This window comes from Typopeltis vanoorti, chromosome 3 (assembly GCF_054136105.1).
Source record: "Typopeltis vanoorti isolate ZY-2024b chromosome 3, IOZ_Tvanoo_1.0, whole genome shotgun sequence".
In the NCBI taxonomy this organism is placed as follows: Eukaryota; Metazoa; Arthropoda; class Arachnida; order Uropygi; family Thelyphonidae; genus Typopeltis; species Typopeltis vanoorti.
The window spans coordinates 176,383,300-176,400,750 of NC_143551.1; the positions used below are offsets into that span (position 1 = coordinate 176,383,300).

General features: G+C 38.1%; 1 protein-coding gene across 3 annotated transcripts in view; it reads left to right on the forward strand.

Moving 5' to 3' along the window:
- The window catches only part of LOC150108763 (protein O-linked-mannose beta-1,2-N-acetylglucosaminyltransferase 1-like), a 603,478-nt gene that overhangs the window by 222,982 nt on the left and 363,045 nt on the right, over nt 1-17,451 (forward strand). The window contains exon 1 of one of the 3 annotated variants that reach the window (XM_090416226.1): nt 6,227-6,420. The exons of the other annotated variants lie outside the window; for them this stretch is intronic. The gene's annotated coding sequence lies outside the window, so the exon portion shown is untranslated. Of the gene's footprint in view, nt 1-6,226; nt 6,421-17,451 lie in introns of those variants that run through there. 3 annotated transcript variants of the gene reach the window in all.

Sequence of the window (17,451 nt, forward strand, 5' to 3'; positions counted from 1 at the left end):
GTAACGATATTGATGACATCACTGTGCAGATGAGAAGGTCCAAACGAAACGGGAAATTTTGGTGTCATTACGTACATTCTGCCTAAGTTTGCACGGTGATTTAAAAGCAACTTTGAACTAAGTGTTCTAAAAAATTATTTCTTCAAGTGATGTCTTCGCATTAAAGATGCCAGCAAACAAACATATCTGCTAAACGAAAATATAGCTCTTTACTAACAGGAAGACAGCTTAACTATTCTCGGCTTTTACATTATTTGCGGTTTGTCGACTTTCAGTTTTCAAAGACACCGCATTTCCTTCTTTACGGTACTGCAACAATCTGTGGGACTCATATGTCTTGTAGTGTGGTAAATCCACAATATGGCGCCTTGTTATTGATGAGGTGTAAGAAAAATGGCAGATTTCGGGTACTTCTTTTGCAATAATTGGACTTACTCCAAACTGTCTAGCTCAGTTAGGTTAGGTTAGTTGTTATTCTCTAAGGAAAGAAAGAAATCTTTTGAATGGACAACGAAGGTCATCTAGTAATTCTGCTAGGAGTGTGTAACGTTGGTTTCAAATATGTTGTTTTCTTGCCTTCAGCTTATGTGGATGGCAAACGATTTTATCTAATACATGACGTTGTAGGAGGTCTACCTAAAGTCCACCTCATAAAAAATCATTTATCACTTCAACAAGAAGCGGATTACTCTGAAATCAATTCTGAGAAACACACGTATGTTAGATTTGAGATGTGCGAAGGTACTTTTATTTCAATGAAGCATCTTGCCTCTCTCTCTCTCTCTCTCTCTCTTTGTGTGTGTGTGTGGGGGGGGGTGGATTGCTAGTTACAAAAGAGAGCTGTATTATATTTTGATTCCACGTAGACAAATGCTATTGACAGTGTTTTTTATATATTATTAATCTCACACGAGAAAACTTGTAAAGTAAAACTTTGTAGATTTTCTTGTCAAGCTGTACGTATCGGCTAAAGGTTGAGAATTGAGAAGAAACCGTTGATATTCATCTTGAGGGTTCAGGTTGTAAGCCTTTGGGAATACTGATGAAAAGATTGTTCGAGAGAATAGAGAATGAAAGAAGAAGATTAAACAGAAGAGACGCCCTGTTTCGAGTTGGTTTCAAGTAATAGGAATGTGTATGAAGTTGACCAGTTGTTGCTCTTGTTCTGCAGGTTTAGAGCAACGCAGAATAATGACGGATGCCGGTTTTATTAAGAAGAACCCATAGAAGTATCTTTACAAAAGGTACAAGGCGGAAACAGGTGATTTTTGCAATAGAATTTGGAGTTAGCCTGTAAGAGTCAGATCATTCGTCAGTAGAATTGCGTTTTTTTTTTTTTTTATGGCATTGAAGATATTAAAACGCGCGATGAACACTGTTGGCCGAAAACTCCTACTTTCTCCTCATTTAGCAGTTGCTACTAAATATGTTCTCCTTGAACACATTTTAGTAGCAGCAGCAGTAGTAGTTAGTCGCATACTTTAAAGTATTGGTGTGTGTAATTCGTGCATTTCATGCTGTTGCTGCCTTGGATAACCTCCTTGGTCGACTGCTGATAATAATCACTGCACTTATGGTCTAGCCGGAGATTAAACACAGAAGAATGCGTAAAGTGAAGAAAGTATTGTGTGTGTGTGTGTGTGTGTGTGTGTGTGTGTGTGTGTGTGTGTGTGTGTGTGTGTGTGTGCGCGCGTCAGAGAGAGAGATTTAAATTCTTCGACAGGCTTATCATTGTAAACTATATTAATACATTTTTGTAAGTTATGATAGAAATATTCAGAAAGTTCGTTCAAACAACTAAATCTTTATTACTGATCGTCATCACTAGTACTTGCAGGCTTTGTACTGTTACTTTAGTACTGTTCATACTTACAGGCCTTGACAATCTACCAGTGGCCAAGTGTTCTTGGGTTTCCTAACCCTAATAATACATTAGGATAAGATGGTTAGTCTTAATGCCTATTGAATATATTTGGCTATAAATTGCGTACATTCTCCTGCTTGGCTTCTTTCAGGAGTGGAAAATTCTAATTTCAGGGAGGGGGAAAACTCTCCATTTATGAGACATGAAATCGGGCAATTAACCTTCAATTAAAAAGCCATTGTAAAGATTCTTCGCTTCCTACACGGGATCGAACTCTGGTCTCTTTCCATCCAAATGCCAACGTCAATACCGAGTTAGCTGCAGAGTCTGTGATTAGAGTAACCTGGTAATCGGTAAAGCTATGGAGTAGTTTGATCTTTCCTTTCGTATTTTGACGCAGAACAACAAATTTTTATCTTTTGCAAACTTTAAATAGCAAAACAAAATTCAATTTAATACATACATACATCTTCAAGACCCACCTTTCGTAACTGGGTTGTGGGGACAGCAGCTGCAAGAGGAACTTCCAATGGTCACGATCCTCTGCCACCAAGTTCAGGTGTTCTGGTTGGATTCCCAAACGTGTCCACCCAAGGTTTTGGATATAATCTATCCAGCGAGTCCTTGGCCTTCCACGTGGCCTCCCACCCTCTGGCTTGGCAAAGAGGGCCTGCTAAGGGAGCCTCTCTTGTGGCATTCTGACCAGGTGCCCGTACCAACGTAACTGTGATCTCTCAACACGGAGAAGCAGCGGTTGAGTATTGAGGGTTTCTCGAATTGCAGAGCTTCTGATTCTGGCCAGTTTTGTCAGCCCGCGCAACCCCTCGAAGGAACCTTATTTCAGCCGCTTGGATTCGTGTCCGCATTCTTTCAGTCATTACCCAACTCTCATGACCATAGGTGAGGATGGGGACATAAACTGTATTGAAGACAACCAGCTTTGCGTTCTGGCTTAACTCCCGCTTTAATACTATCGAACGGCCAAGCTCCCGCAATATTGAGCTTGCTGAGCCAATTCGCGTATCTAGCTCTGCGTCCCACTTTCCATCATGTGTGAATATGGACCCAAGGTATTTAAACTTCTCAACCTGCCTCATTGGGACTCCACTTACATGTAGAGTGCACTGGGATGGTTGTCTTGAGACCACAAATGTTTCAGTTTTGGCCACACTGATCTTCATTCTGTCTTCTGCACAAACAGCTACAAACCTATCCAGTGTCTGCTGGAGGTCATCTGCGGAAGAGCTAAGCAGAACTAGGTCATCTGCAAAAAGCAGACGTCCAATGCTACATCTTCCAATTTGGACACACTCGCTGCCTCGGCTGTGCCTATCAATCCAGTCCATAAATATTATGAAAAGGAGGGGTGACAGAACACACCCTTGCCGGAGGCCAACGGAGACTGTGAAAGGTTTCAGACTTTGTGCTGTTTACCGTGACACAAAACTCTGGGTATTCATACAGGGACTTGATGGTAGCTAATAGTTGGCCATCCACGTCATACTCCTGTACTACTTGCTAAAGCTTATCTCGAGGAACCCGGTCATATGCCTTCTCCAAGTCCACAAAACATGTGTAGACATTCTTGGCATTTCCCAAGATTTCTCAAAGACTTGCCTTAAAGTGAAGATTTGGAAGATTTGGTCAGTTGTGCTTCTACCAGGACGAAAGCCTCATTGTTCTTCCTGAAACTTTGACTCAACCATGTTTCTGCACCGTCTTTCCTAGCATATACTTTCCCAGACAGGCTGAGCAGAGAGATGCCACGATAGTTACTGCAAACCTTCTGGTCTTCCTTCTTGAAGACTGGTATTATTATGCCTGTCTGCCATTGCTTTGGTGCTCGCCCAGATATCCAAGCAGCCTGACACACTCAAGTCCGCCAGAGAATACCGTCTCGATTTAAGGCTTTTAGTATTTCGGGCCGAATTTCATCATCGCCAGCAGCCTTGCCCGATTTTAGTGATTTCAATTTAATAACTATTTTAAATTATCTTTAATGGGAATGAATCCGTTCTAAAGATTTCTGCAATTATGGCACTTGCAGAATAAGAATTTTATCTCAAACTTTTGTTTCAATCTCACATTAGAAAACTTTTTTCATAAATTGGGTTTCTTCTTTCTTATTAGAATATACTTGAATAAATTTCATTTGTGCGCCCGATATGTTCAGAGTGTGCTTTCTGAGCTTTAAGTCCTGCAAAGACATGCTATTTAATTCTTCCCCCAGCTATACGGATAATTTTTGTTTACTCCTTCATGTCAGAATGTAATAAACTGCCTGAACATCCTTTGCTAAGTAGAAATAGATCAACTGAAAATCATAGAGTAAGCATTTATGAAGGAGTTATATATTTTCTGCTCAACAGCAATATCGAGATGAAGTCTTTTAAGCGCTTTCCTTTTTTTAAAGGCAAAAATCTCCAACCAGTGGACTAGGAACGCTCTGACATTGTGGGAAGTTGCCTAGGCCCTAGGGCATCGACGTCAGAAGGGTGCCAGTGAAGAGATATTTTAACAATTGTCAAAATTATCACACTAAAAAAAAGGCGCATGGCCACGATTTCACCAAAACCTAGCTACTCTTCTGACTCCAACAGTTATTTGAGACAAAATTCCAGTATTCCAAACAATTTCAAGTTCGCCAATAATTAACTTGGGGTAGGGTTATGGCCTTAAATTTAATACTGCACTTCCCCAACTTAATGCTCTTTTTTTTTTCGAAAATAAACATAAACAATAAAAAGAAAGAAAGCAAAGGCACATTTATATTCGGTGCTACTTCAGATAAAGTAATAAATAAAATAAATCCACAGTCACTCGACTTTAAATTTGGCATTTTCTACAACACTCAAGTAAGTATATTATCCAGTCCTGTTAATGTATCAAAAAGTTTTTGTTCATGAACTTCGCCAAAATCATTACTATTACTATTAGATATGGGCACTTCCATGGAGACCGTCGAATCATCGCGGGTGGTCCATTATATAAACATTAACCATCAATACCTGTACAATACCTGTCATATTTGCCTTAAAATCATTCACCGATAAAACACATGATTGACTCTGGCAATCCATTCCACTCATTCACTACTCTCCAAGCAAAAAATCTAGTCCTCACGCCCTTGCTAACCACATTCTTACTCGATTTCCATGGATGCCGGCTAGTTTTTCCTCACATCATTCATGCACTGAAATATTTCCTCCACATCAATCCTATAAATCCCTAAGTAAGTTATGTCTCTGTCATATTCCCCCATCCCAGATGAATCAGCCTCTGTAACCCACAAATCTCCAATCTCTCCTCACATGGAGCATTACACAAACCTCCCAACGTCTTGGTCTCTCCTCTGAATCCGTTCCAGGTCATCCACATCTCCAAGCAACCCAGATCTGTGCACAAAAGCCAAGTGATGCCTTGTCAAAGCCTTATAAAGAGGAATAATAACTTCCTTATCTCTCCATGTCAGGGGTTCTTCAATAACCAGGTAATCCTATGAGCTGTTTTAGTCACTTTTGAATATGCTCTCTGAACTTCAACTTACTGACGACCAACATCCCCAAATCATGTCCAGCACAAGTCATATCAGAATGGTGTCAGTTATTCTGAACTTCGAAAGAATTTTATTAACCAAAACATTTACAAATAAATAAATAAAATCGATGTCAGTAGAGAGATGTTTATATTTACTCCTCCTCTTCGGAACTGAAAATTGAATAAAGAATTTAAAAATAAAAATTAACATCATTTTTTCTGTTGCATCGTGTTGACTTTTTTTTTTTTTTTTGTCAAAGTTGGGCATGTGTTCCTATGTGTAGTGGACTATTCGGAAGTTATAAAATGAAAGGAAATATATAATAAAAATAAATAAATAATAAAAATAATAAATAAATAAAAGGAAATAACTGCAATATTTGAAATGAGTGTAATATCGACGTAGACCGAAAGCGATGTAAATTGTATACAGTACAGTATATTTAGTTTTAATTTATTTAATTTTTTTATATTTTGAAAAGTATCGCTTGCATCTTTCACCCCTCCTTCAAAAAGGGATTGCCACTATTAATAATTAATTATTCAGTTTGCTCGATATTGGAGAATATTTAATTGCATTTTTTTTAAAGAAATGCAGTTGTTATCAGTTATATTTTGACTTGGTTCTTAGAGAATTTTCCCTCATTCCAAAAATCAAACAGACAACACATTTTTTCTGGAAATTCTCTTATTGTATAACGTGTCTACATAAAATGCCTCCGGCGCTCACTGGCATTCATTCATACTGCTTTCACTTCACCTATTTTCAAATGGGTTCGGCCACTAATGACGCCAGTGAGTATGCGCGTCCCTTGAAGAGGAACAGAAACGAGCCACATGCTGGGTGTTAGCAAATATTTTCGCTTGTCGCCGGGTTTGCTTCTCTGTAAAAGGTATGCAGAATGATGTCTTCATGACTTCGTGGATTTGGCTACAACGCTTCTAGTCTTTAAAAATGCTGTTTTTGTTGTGCGCTGCCCAATTTTGAGTAATATCGACTGCTCTTCGTGTGCTTCGAGGTAAGTTACCCATCGTTCCTACGCCACTTATCGATGAACTCAGGACGAGAGTCAAGTTAGCCATTTTGCTTTCTAAATAATAATCGAAGTGAACTGCAGATGGTTTCTAAAATACGCTTTTTCTCAGAAGTACATTAATATTTTGAATGGCAGTTTTAGTTAGCTTGTTCGATCCTCAAAAATTTTATTTCAAAATTAGTAAGTTTGTTTACTAAAGATGGCGCTAGCGTTTCTGACAAGCCATGTTGGAAACATCCTCGTGTGTAATCTGCCTCCACTGTCTTTTGATAGTAACCATGCTAACCGGAGATAAGAACCTAACTTAGTACTTTGCCATCTGTTTTAGAACTGCAAATGCTCTATATTTTACTACCATACGCCACAGATCAGTAAGACAAAAGATACTCGTTTACAGAATAACCAAACGTTTTTCTTTCATAGTTTTCATGCAGAAATAACATTTTTAAAGCTATAGTTGTCACTAGTTTAAATATGTTTAAGGATACGTTTTTTTTTTTATTAGGTTAAACAAAAAAAAATGCCAATTTTTACTGAGTGAGTGTATTTCAGAATCAGTGGGTCGTGTCTGGAAATTGTGTTAAACATTTTGTCGACGTTAAAAAAAAATAAGTTTAATCAAATTTTATAACTGACGGTCGTTATTCACAGTATCAATTTATCTTATGTTTGTGAGGAAACTTTTTTTTTTTTAAATAAGATTTTAGGAGTGAAGATATCATTATTATCATTATCATTGTCGCCGTCATCAGATCTTCACTCCTAAATAAGATTTTAGGAGTGAAGATATCATTATTATCATCATCATTGTCGTCGTCATCAGATCTCCATGGAGTCAAGTCAGTCATCGTGAGAGGTTCCAAGGTAACATTTTTAGAAATATAAAATATAACATCTTAAAGTAGTCTGGTTAAATCAGTTTTGCATTTAATCAAGGTTATGATATATACTTTTACATCACACATACACTAGAGGCTGCAAGGTTCACAGCAAATGTGTGTGTGTGTGTGTGTGTGTGTGTGTTATTCTATTTATAGTTAACACAGACTGTTAACTCATACATCGATTTTTATTAATTTCTTTTGCAGCATACAGCTGTCATCTTTCATATGCCACATTGCTCACCTACTTCACTAACCTGTTTCCTGTTTACATCACTTTGCGATCATGTGATAGAACTACATGATGCATTAAATGAAATAGACTAAAGCACTTTATGCATATTATGACATTCATTCAGTAGGATATAATGAAAAACAGTTCAGTATTTAATCCATTTTTCATTATAAATTTCTTCTAGTATTTCATCTAGAATTTTAACAATATATTTTTTTAAAAAATAATTAAACATATATTTATAATTATAGACGCGAGATGACTTTTAAAATTTCAACTCGTCACCCGAAAACCTTTGTGAAATAATTTCCAGATGGTCTAAATTTGGGAAATAAAAATAATCCGGGATATCCGTATTAATTTCTTTACAAAATCCGAAAGAAGGCTGTATGGTAGAGGGTTAGCTTTTGTTTTTGCATGACTGTCAGCTGAATTGGTTGATGTTGATAATGAAATCCGGTATCTCCGATTTGGGAGATAGGAATAATTAGATCGCGGAGGAAAAATGTTATCAACACAGTATGTAGCCTAGTGGACTAACATACGAATATATATATATATATATATCGCAAAGCAAATCTGTTTAATTTTCGAAATTCACACATGTGCGAAATTTTTGATTTTTCAAGAAGGGAAATATGTGAAAATATTTCAAAATCATCTGGCAGACAAAAAAACTTGAGTCAATAAGAAATTCAGCCGTCATAAATTAACTTCATTATATACCTGTATATTTTTGCATAATTATGTAATAGCTACATGCAATATTTGAATGATCCGACTGATAATTTCTCTGTAAGTAGCTTCCACATACATTGCAATAGTTGTAATGGAAAAATGTTTCTTATCAAAACAAGCAAAACTGATGTCCAAAACCCAAGGATGAACAAACACTGTTTCTGAAGATGACAACCGCAAATTCAGGGAAATTAGCTTGTGAACACTTTGTATAACTGACGATTTCGAGTAAAACGCGAGTACGCATTCAAATTTTCGAATCGGGCGCAAAGGGGTCACGTGGTAGCACTCAACAGGATAAAAGGCTGCGACTAAGCGAATTGTATTTGAAGGAAGCTTTTTTTCGTGAAGGAATAAAAGTTGCAAACTGGGATGTCTCAAAGACATCATCTAGATGATTTCACGCGAGGAAGAATTATTGGAAAGCTTGAAGAAGGCTGCAAAATTATTGATATCGCCAGAGAGTGGAATCTCACATAGCGTTGTATCCAGGCTCTGGGCAGCGTTTCAAACCAATGGAAAGTGTTCCGGACGTTTGCTAAGGGGTCGCTCTCTCTGCCACGAAGCATGAAGACAGAATGTTCTTGAAAGGGATAGGTACGGCGGTGCTGGGATCATGGTGTGGGGAGGCATTATGCTTAATGGACGCACCGAGCTGCTGGAAAAAGGGGGACTATGACTGGTGAACATTGTCTTATTCATGAGGCCTTGCGCTGAAGGATTAGCCGGCCAGTTTGCCTGAAGAACTGAATCACTTGGTGCTAAGTCTGATTCCACGTTGTGACAGCTGCATTGCAGTTCGTGGGGGGGGGGACATACTGAAATGTCTCTCCTCATAGTTTTCTGTAAGCAGTGTACATTAATTCCATAACTACGTCCTCAGAAAATTTGTAACTTTTGCCAAAAACGTATTGCAATTTAATTTGTACGAAATGTATAATACAATTTTGTGTAATATAATTTATATTCATAAAGATCTGTTTTATGTTTATTACATTAAGTGAAATTACTGCAGGCACTTTGTCCATAGAACTTTTATAGATGATAAACATGATAAAATATTCTAAAGCTGTTATAGCAAATAACTATATTTGAATTTGTTACCTCTTTGAATCATATCCAGTTATTGGAACTCGTAAGCCAAGATAATGTTAAGACTGGTGATGTCAACATAAATATGATATATCGGAACTTATTTGCAAGTAGACACCGAAGGAGAAGAAATAAAAGCGGGAAAATGAATAAAAAAAAATAATAAATAAAAAAAATCAGCTAACGCCTATTTGTTCCCGTACAGGGAGTAGGCGGGGCCGTTTACCCAATGTAACTTATTGGGGACTGAGTGGGCAGTTCAATCTCCACTGGTAGCCAATCAGAGAGATAGCTGGCCCAAGGCTATAACTGATTCATCGGTACACAGTGAAGAAGGCGGCAAGCTACTGCCGCCATCTCGTGGTCCCTAACCCTAACACAATATTTTTAATGTCTGAAAATAGTGTGGGTTCGACGGTCGATTTTCTTGAGTTTACGGGACGAAAAACCCGCTAGCCCGTGCCAGAGATCGACTAACTCGGGAACTGGTCGAAAAAAGGCTTGGAAAAATTTCCTCTAGTCGGCGACTAGATTTGAACCACCAAATCCTTTCTTTGTGCGGTCAAGCGCTGTAGAGTGCAAACGCCACTTCTACTGAGCTACACAGACTCTTTGGGGGGGGGGGGGGAATGAATAAGAAACTGAAATATACTAGTATTATAACCGTGAAGTAAGTAAGGGATATCTCTCGCTGTTTACTAATATGTGCCCGCTGAATAGTTTTATGGTCCATGACAAGCTGGAATGTCAGTTTTTTTTCCTTGTTTGTTTGTTTAAACTGGACTATGCTTAATACTTGCATAAGAAATATTTGAAATCCATAAAACCGTTTCGAAGCATTTTGTCTTTCAGCAATCAAGCTACTTGGTATCAACATTGTATTCAAACTGGGTTCATCTCGACGAGGTATGGCCTTTTTCCTACGAATCCAGATATCTATAAATCGTAGGTCGAAACTCTAGAGTTAACGGAAAACAGTAAACAGGATAGATCGTGTGACTTAGTTGACACCGAATTGGCAGAGAGTCTGCATGTCATACCGTTGATACAGTCGATGAGCTCTTCGAAGAATTGAAAGCTTCTAGGGCACGTGCACACCTCAGTATAAATAGGAACCTGGATTGGAATTACTGGACATCTATCACGCATCTTACGTATCACGCGAAATCCGTGATATGTAAGACATCTGCAAATTACGTTTAAACAACTAAGTTAACGAGACTAGCGCCTCTTAAACTTAAATTGTTGATGATGTGACACCGCTACTTCCATATGACAGACGGAATAACTTTAGTTGGAGGCTTTTAGATATTATCTCTCTTCTTTCGACGACATTCGAACATGGATCATAATATTTGGAAGAAATACCATCATGCAACTCTAATAACAGACCTATCAGCACGAAAAGACCCATGCAGATGACGCGCAACAGCGCACGCAATAGCGCTAGTATCATGTACGTGTACCTAGAAGAAAAACACAGGCTTGACGAAGGACTAGACACGCTGTGTAATACCGAAAAGACGCCGATCTATACGAATTTTATTCGGTAGTTCTGTTATTTATTTTGGGCAGTAGTTTATTTGGAGAATTTCCTAATAATACCGTAGTCTCTATATTTCGCATTGATTAGTCACTTCTATAAGTCTCGGTGCCGAAATTTATCTATGCTTTCATAACATTCATATGTTTCCTCTTCAAAATCATTTTAGCTGGTCTTACATGGCTGACCACTTGTTTCCATTAACTGATACTTTTTGTTTAAATTCTTAACGGCTAATAATTGTGTGTGTGTGAAATATAATTATGCATTTTTAATTAGGCTTTCATATTTCCCAAAAGTCTTCTTGACAGTTCCACCCAGTGGTGGCTGTAAATCAATTGCACGTTAGTAAATTAAGTGGACCATTGGTTACTTTCGGAGGCTTCCCCTAGAGACCAAATATGACTTTTCATTGCAGTTCAGACTGTCAGTAAGAGGATGGTGATCTCACACAGGACAATGAAAATCATCTATCACCTGAAGATATTTAAAACTTTCATGTTACAGAGGAGGTATTTTAGTCTACGAGCTTTTCTTGGTGGTAAAGCGCAGACGGTATCACTTAGCTAACCATGCTAGCAGTTGCGTCAACTTCTGCAGGGTCTGTTTATACCTCAGATATACTTTTAAATATTTCAATGTTTTTCCGAGTTCTCATTCTTGAAAATTTTATTTTCCGTAGGAAGTTTAAAGAGAGTGCATACGATGATCACCCTCTCAAGAGGTCGTAGACTTCTTGAGAGGGTGATCATCGTCCTACATAGGAATTCATGTAGGACGCGAAAACACTTTTCAAGGGTTTTTCAACTGAAGGCGAGTTTGTCTTTCTTATTCTGAAAACTGGGATTTTTCATCCGCAAACAGCAGATCTATTAATTACTTCTGAACACACGTCATTTACAGGCATCGTACCCTGATACCTGTGATTTCACAGCTTTAGTTGCTTCAGTCCGTAATTCCAATCAACCAAGCCACACTAGCCAAAAACTTCTATGGACGCTGACATGTAATTTAACAACGAATGTGATATTAACCCACGGTTAATTTACTCTTTGACATCGATTTTGAATTAACAACTGAATAGCCCCGCTATGGAAAGAAACATTCGAGGGAAAATCCTTAGTTTGTTTTGACTGTGTCACTCAAGTCTTCAACCTCTAAAGAACGCCTACGTAGCACAATCAGTAGCGGCAACGCTATTTGATCGCAAAGATGTTTGCTCGATTCCCATTAGTACGACAGGGACTTGTTCCGCTGAAGGTGAATTAGCTGGTCTCATATAACACGTACTTAGACAATGCATTCCTCTCTTAGCCATATTGTTTTGATACAATATACGTACTGTATCAACTTAACAATCCTCAAGTTTTATTTGATGGAAGAGAACGGTTTTCGATTTACTTTCATACTTTACGAATTCTTTTGAGGTGCTTTCTAATATCAGAAATGGCGTTTTCTTTTCAGGTGATTTTGGAGCTGTTTCAAATTGTCCCTACAAAATGTGCTACTTATCTACAGGTTATGCGTAATAAATAAACGATCCGTATCTTATATCATATATAACTTAATTATATAAGATACAGATCGTTTAAAAAATGCATAAAAACCTTGATATATTAAATAATGTCGTGACGGTTTTCCTTTCAAAGTGTGTGTATATCCGGAAAATTAAACAAAGAGTGGGTCTGATTTCACTTATCACCAAAGTGATAGCCGAGCGGCTATCGGCGTTAAATTTTGGGTCGATAACGGCGGACTTCCGGTAGAAAACATTGGTATTCTGTGAAACGGCAACGCACAATATGTGGAAATTGCAAGTAGCACAGGCCTGGGAAAAAAAAAAGGGTTAGTTTAAAGAAGCCCGGAATAGTCTGACATTAGCAAAGACTTCGCCGTTATATTACTGTTTTTGCTTCTACATAATCCAAGGCTCGGGGTTGTTGCTGAAGGTCGGTTCTAGTGTGTCCTAGAATGTGCAGTTTTCTAAACCTTCGCCTTCAGTAATGTCAGATGTTTTGCTATTTCCGTTTTATTATTAATAAGTGAGTTCTGCATCATTGCCGGGATAGGAACTCATTTAATATTACTCAAATAAGTGTATCAATAACATTATACACCTAGGATATAATAATAGCAATTCCAATTTGTTAAACGCCCTATTTCTGGTACTGTTCTCAAACTTTGTTCAGCTTAAATTAGTCTTACACTACAAATAGTCTTCTTGCACAAAAGACTTGTGTTTAATAGGTCTACTGAAATGTAGACATTAAAATTGCATATGGACTGCAAATTTTGAGTTACAGATTTACATTAAAAATGTAGTGTATATGATTATCAAGAGAAATAAAATCACTTGTAGATAAAACCACAAAGAAAGGAAAAGAGAATAACAAATGTTGAAGTAGTAACTGAATTGAAGAATGGGATATTGTTTTGATAAGACTGTTAATGCAATATTTTAAATCTTCATTTTGAATTTTCTAAAACATTCCTAATACATCCATCCACAGACACATCTCAGCCGTTTGCTGGGAATTTTCCCCTCTCCCCCTGTTTTTTTTTTTTTTTTTTAATTCAAACACTTGTTTTGTTAATCTTTCATACCTATTCTACAGTACCATTTTAGATTAGCACTGCTTACATATTTTTGAATATTAATATCACGTCTCTCTCTCTCCGGATATCATCTTTTTGAATGATTCTGCCATTAAGGACGCTGACATGTAATTTAATAATTACTGTCTTCATATCCATAATTTCGCTCAGAACTCTCATATCGTTGGTCTCTGTTCCCTGATGGACCGATTGTTTGCTTTTTAACACAATTCTCCGTTCCATAAATTACTTGCGTTTTGAAGACTTAACTGCCATTTACTACTTCTTTTGTCAAGGGCTATCAAAAATAAATCGTAGAAAAATCACCAAATTTTTCCAACTTGGAAAGATAATAACAATACTAACACGTGCGATTATATAATCCCGCTCCCCTTATCGCAAAAAAGATTGGGGAGTTTATTTACGAGTGTTATTTGTACTGTGATATAAGTTGCGTCTACAGATGAAACCTCCTTATTTGATATTTTCTGTTGTTTGGATGTTTATCAGTAATCAACCCTTCCTTCAACCTAGTAATGCCTCTTAATTTTATTTCGAGATAGTTTTTTCGAAACTAATATTGATTAACATTATTATTATTATGCACACTTTCATGGAGTCCGTAAACTCTTCGCGGGCGGTCCGCTAACATTCCAGAAACCGAATACTAAAACTTCATTGTCATAGTTTGCTTTGAACTCATTCACCGTTACAGCACTCACAACTGACCAAAATTGGCAACCCATTCCACTCACCGAAAAATCGCCATCACTCCATTGCTAACTAAACTCTTTCTTAATTTTCAGGGATGACCGCTAGTTATCGCCATACTAGTCGTGTATTAAAAAATTTCATCTGTGTCAATTCTCTAACAGCCATTAAGTAACTTTTATGTCACTATCATATCTCTCCTTTTCCTCCTATCCGTCAATTTTGGTAACCCACAAATCTTCGGTCTATCCTCATAAGGAGCATCCTATAGACCTGTTTCCTCCTTGCAGAGGAAGTGGAAAGGATCCAAAGAACACAGGTGACCAGATCTGTCCACAATAGTCATGATGGGACCATATCAGAGGCTTATAAAGAGGAATAATAACTTACTTATCTCTGCTTGTTAGTGTCTCTTCAGTAACCAGATAATTCTATCATCCCCATATCCCTAGCCTCCGTAATCAGTTTCATCAATGCATAACCTTACACCACTTTGCCACGTTGAACTGATAGTCATTCTTCTTTGCCCATACTGTTAGTCTACAGAAGTCGTCGTATATGATCTTCACATCATCCTTATTAACTATTGCTGTACCCAGTTTTACGTTATCAGAAAATAACTGAATATTTCCCCTCGGATCATCTCCTATATTATTAATGTACAAGTTAAATAGCAGTGGCCCGCTAGTCACACGCTTTCTCCAGACTCATTTCCTCCATAAACTACTCTCTGATATCTATCCATTAGGCACCAGTTTTATCCAGCTTCACATCCAAGCCCATTTCCTGCAGTTTATCTAACAAAGTTCCATGAGGCACCCTGTCAAATGCTTTTTCAAAATCGAGCAGATCATCGTGTAACCATTCCTTTTATCCAACTCAGATGTTACTTTATTATAAAAAGTGAGAAAATTACTTAGGCATGACCTCCCCCTTCACAAGACCAGCCGCCCGGCATAAAGCATCCGATTTCTATCTACCTATCCCTTGCATTTAACCAATAATTTGCTACTTCTGTCGCGCAGCCTCCTTTATGCAACTGATTATTTTGCCCTCTTCCATTCCTTTGAGACTCTCCCAGAGATGAGACTCAGCACATGCACATTCGTAATATACGAGCTGATATCAAGGTCTGGTAAGACCGTGTACTCCTCTGCTCCTTCTACTTCTGTTTTAATATTAACCCTTGTTGGCTGCAATATCTCCACATCTTTGCAAAGTGATCACTCAGTATAATTCAGCTATTTCATCTGTTTCAGTCACCTCTCTACTATCAGTATTCATCACAGTTATTTAACCACGGTCATTCTTCCTTTTACTTGCCAAATACTCAAAGAACTCCTTGGGATTACCTGAGTCGCTTAGTCAATTTCATCTCGTACTCTTTTTTTTTTGCCTTCATTGCTATACCAATCACCCTTCTAGCCTGTGCTTTATACTGCTCATGAGACTGTTGATCGCCTTTTTCTTTAAATGTCTTCTACAAGCCTTTCTTTTTAAGCAACTTATGCTTAATCTTACTCATCCACTTAATTCCTACTTTATTTATCCTTCTGACTCTAAGTATGTATTTTGCTATTCCCTCCTTCGAACACTTCTTGACCTTTTCCCGTGCACTAATAGGAGGGTGGTCTGAAACGTTCTCGACCTCGACCATAGATGGCAACACTATCGGCAAGATTTTTTCTTCTAAGTTGGTACATCTGTCATAAACATCCATGTGAAATTGCAAATCATTCTATCAAGTAATTTGTTTTATACAGCTGTCTGAAGGCAAAGTGTTGTCTGTATCCCTTGAAATGGATAAAACTGAGTATTGTGCGGTTATAAAGTTCTTTGGAAAAGAAGGTTTGACGCCAAAAGAAATTCATTCGAAGTTCATAAATGTTTATGGGCACTCTTCTCCTTCGTTTTCGACAATTAAGAAATGGGCTGCCAAGTTTAAACGTGGCCGTACCAGCCTTGAAGATGATCCACGTGAAGGACGTCCAAAAAGTATAACAACACCAGAAATCATTGATCAAGTGCACGATATGGTATTGGATGACCAGCGAGTCAAAGGGCGTGAAATTGTTGAGACTATAGGCATTTCGAAAGAAAGTGTAGGATATATTTTGCATGAAGAATTGCAAAATAAAAAGCTTTGCCCAAGAGGAGGTGAGAGAAGATGCACCTTGGACAATGTTGTATGCAGATGACATCTTGCTGTGTGTAGATTCAAGAGAAGAAGCGGAAACTAAACTGGAAAGATGGAGAAAAGTACTGGAAGAGAGAGAGGTATGAGACTGAGCAGAAGTAAGACAGAGTATATGTGTTGCGCAGTGGGCGGTGGCCAGGAGACAGATCTGGAGCTGGAAGGAAATGTCATCAGGAAGGTGAGAGACTTTAGATACTTAGGTTCAACAGTGGAGGAAGATGGAGGAGCTGAGAAGGAAGTGGGATGCAGGATACAAGCGGGTTGGAGGAACTGGAGGGAGATGGCTGGAGTGTTATACGATAAGAGGGTGCCGATCAATCTGAAAGGCAAAATTTATAGGACAGTAGTGAGGCCAGCTATGACATATGCTATAGAAACTGTGGCCCTGAGGAAAAATAACATCAGCAGGATGGAAGTAGCAGAGATGAGAATGCTTAGGTGGATGTGCGGTGTGACCAGAAAGGATCATCTGAGAAATGACTATGTCAGGGGAACAGTGAAAGTTACGAACTTAGGAGCGAAAATACAGGAGGCAAGGTTGAGATGGTTTGGCCATGTGATGAGGAGGGAGGACGAATATGTGGGAAGAAGGGTCATGCAGATGGATGTGCAAGGAAGGCGGAAGCGTGGGCGGCCAAGGAAGAGATGGAGGGAGCTGGTAGAAGAGGACTTGAAGATGAAGAACTTGGATGTGGTGACAGCCCAAGACAGGAAGGTGTGGAGGAGACTCATAACAAACAGTGACCCCACTTAAGTGGGAGAAGCTGTAGAAGAAGAAGAATTATATTAACTCAATATACTCTTATATTTTATATATAAAACCGAACTATTACCAAATGCATGGTATTTTTGGATATTTTCGCTAAGTCTAGTGGACTTTCTGAATACTTCTGGTCCTACTGTAGTTAGTTTGTTTGTTAAGAAATGTCCGAGTGAATTTATTTAACACACTATTGGTTTTTAAACACTGATTTCTGTAGGAAAAAAAAAATTCTCCTGTTGTAAAAGTGGTTTGGAAGAT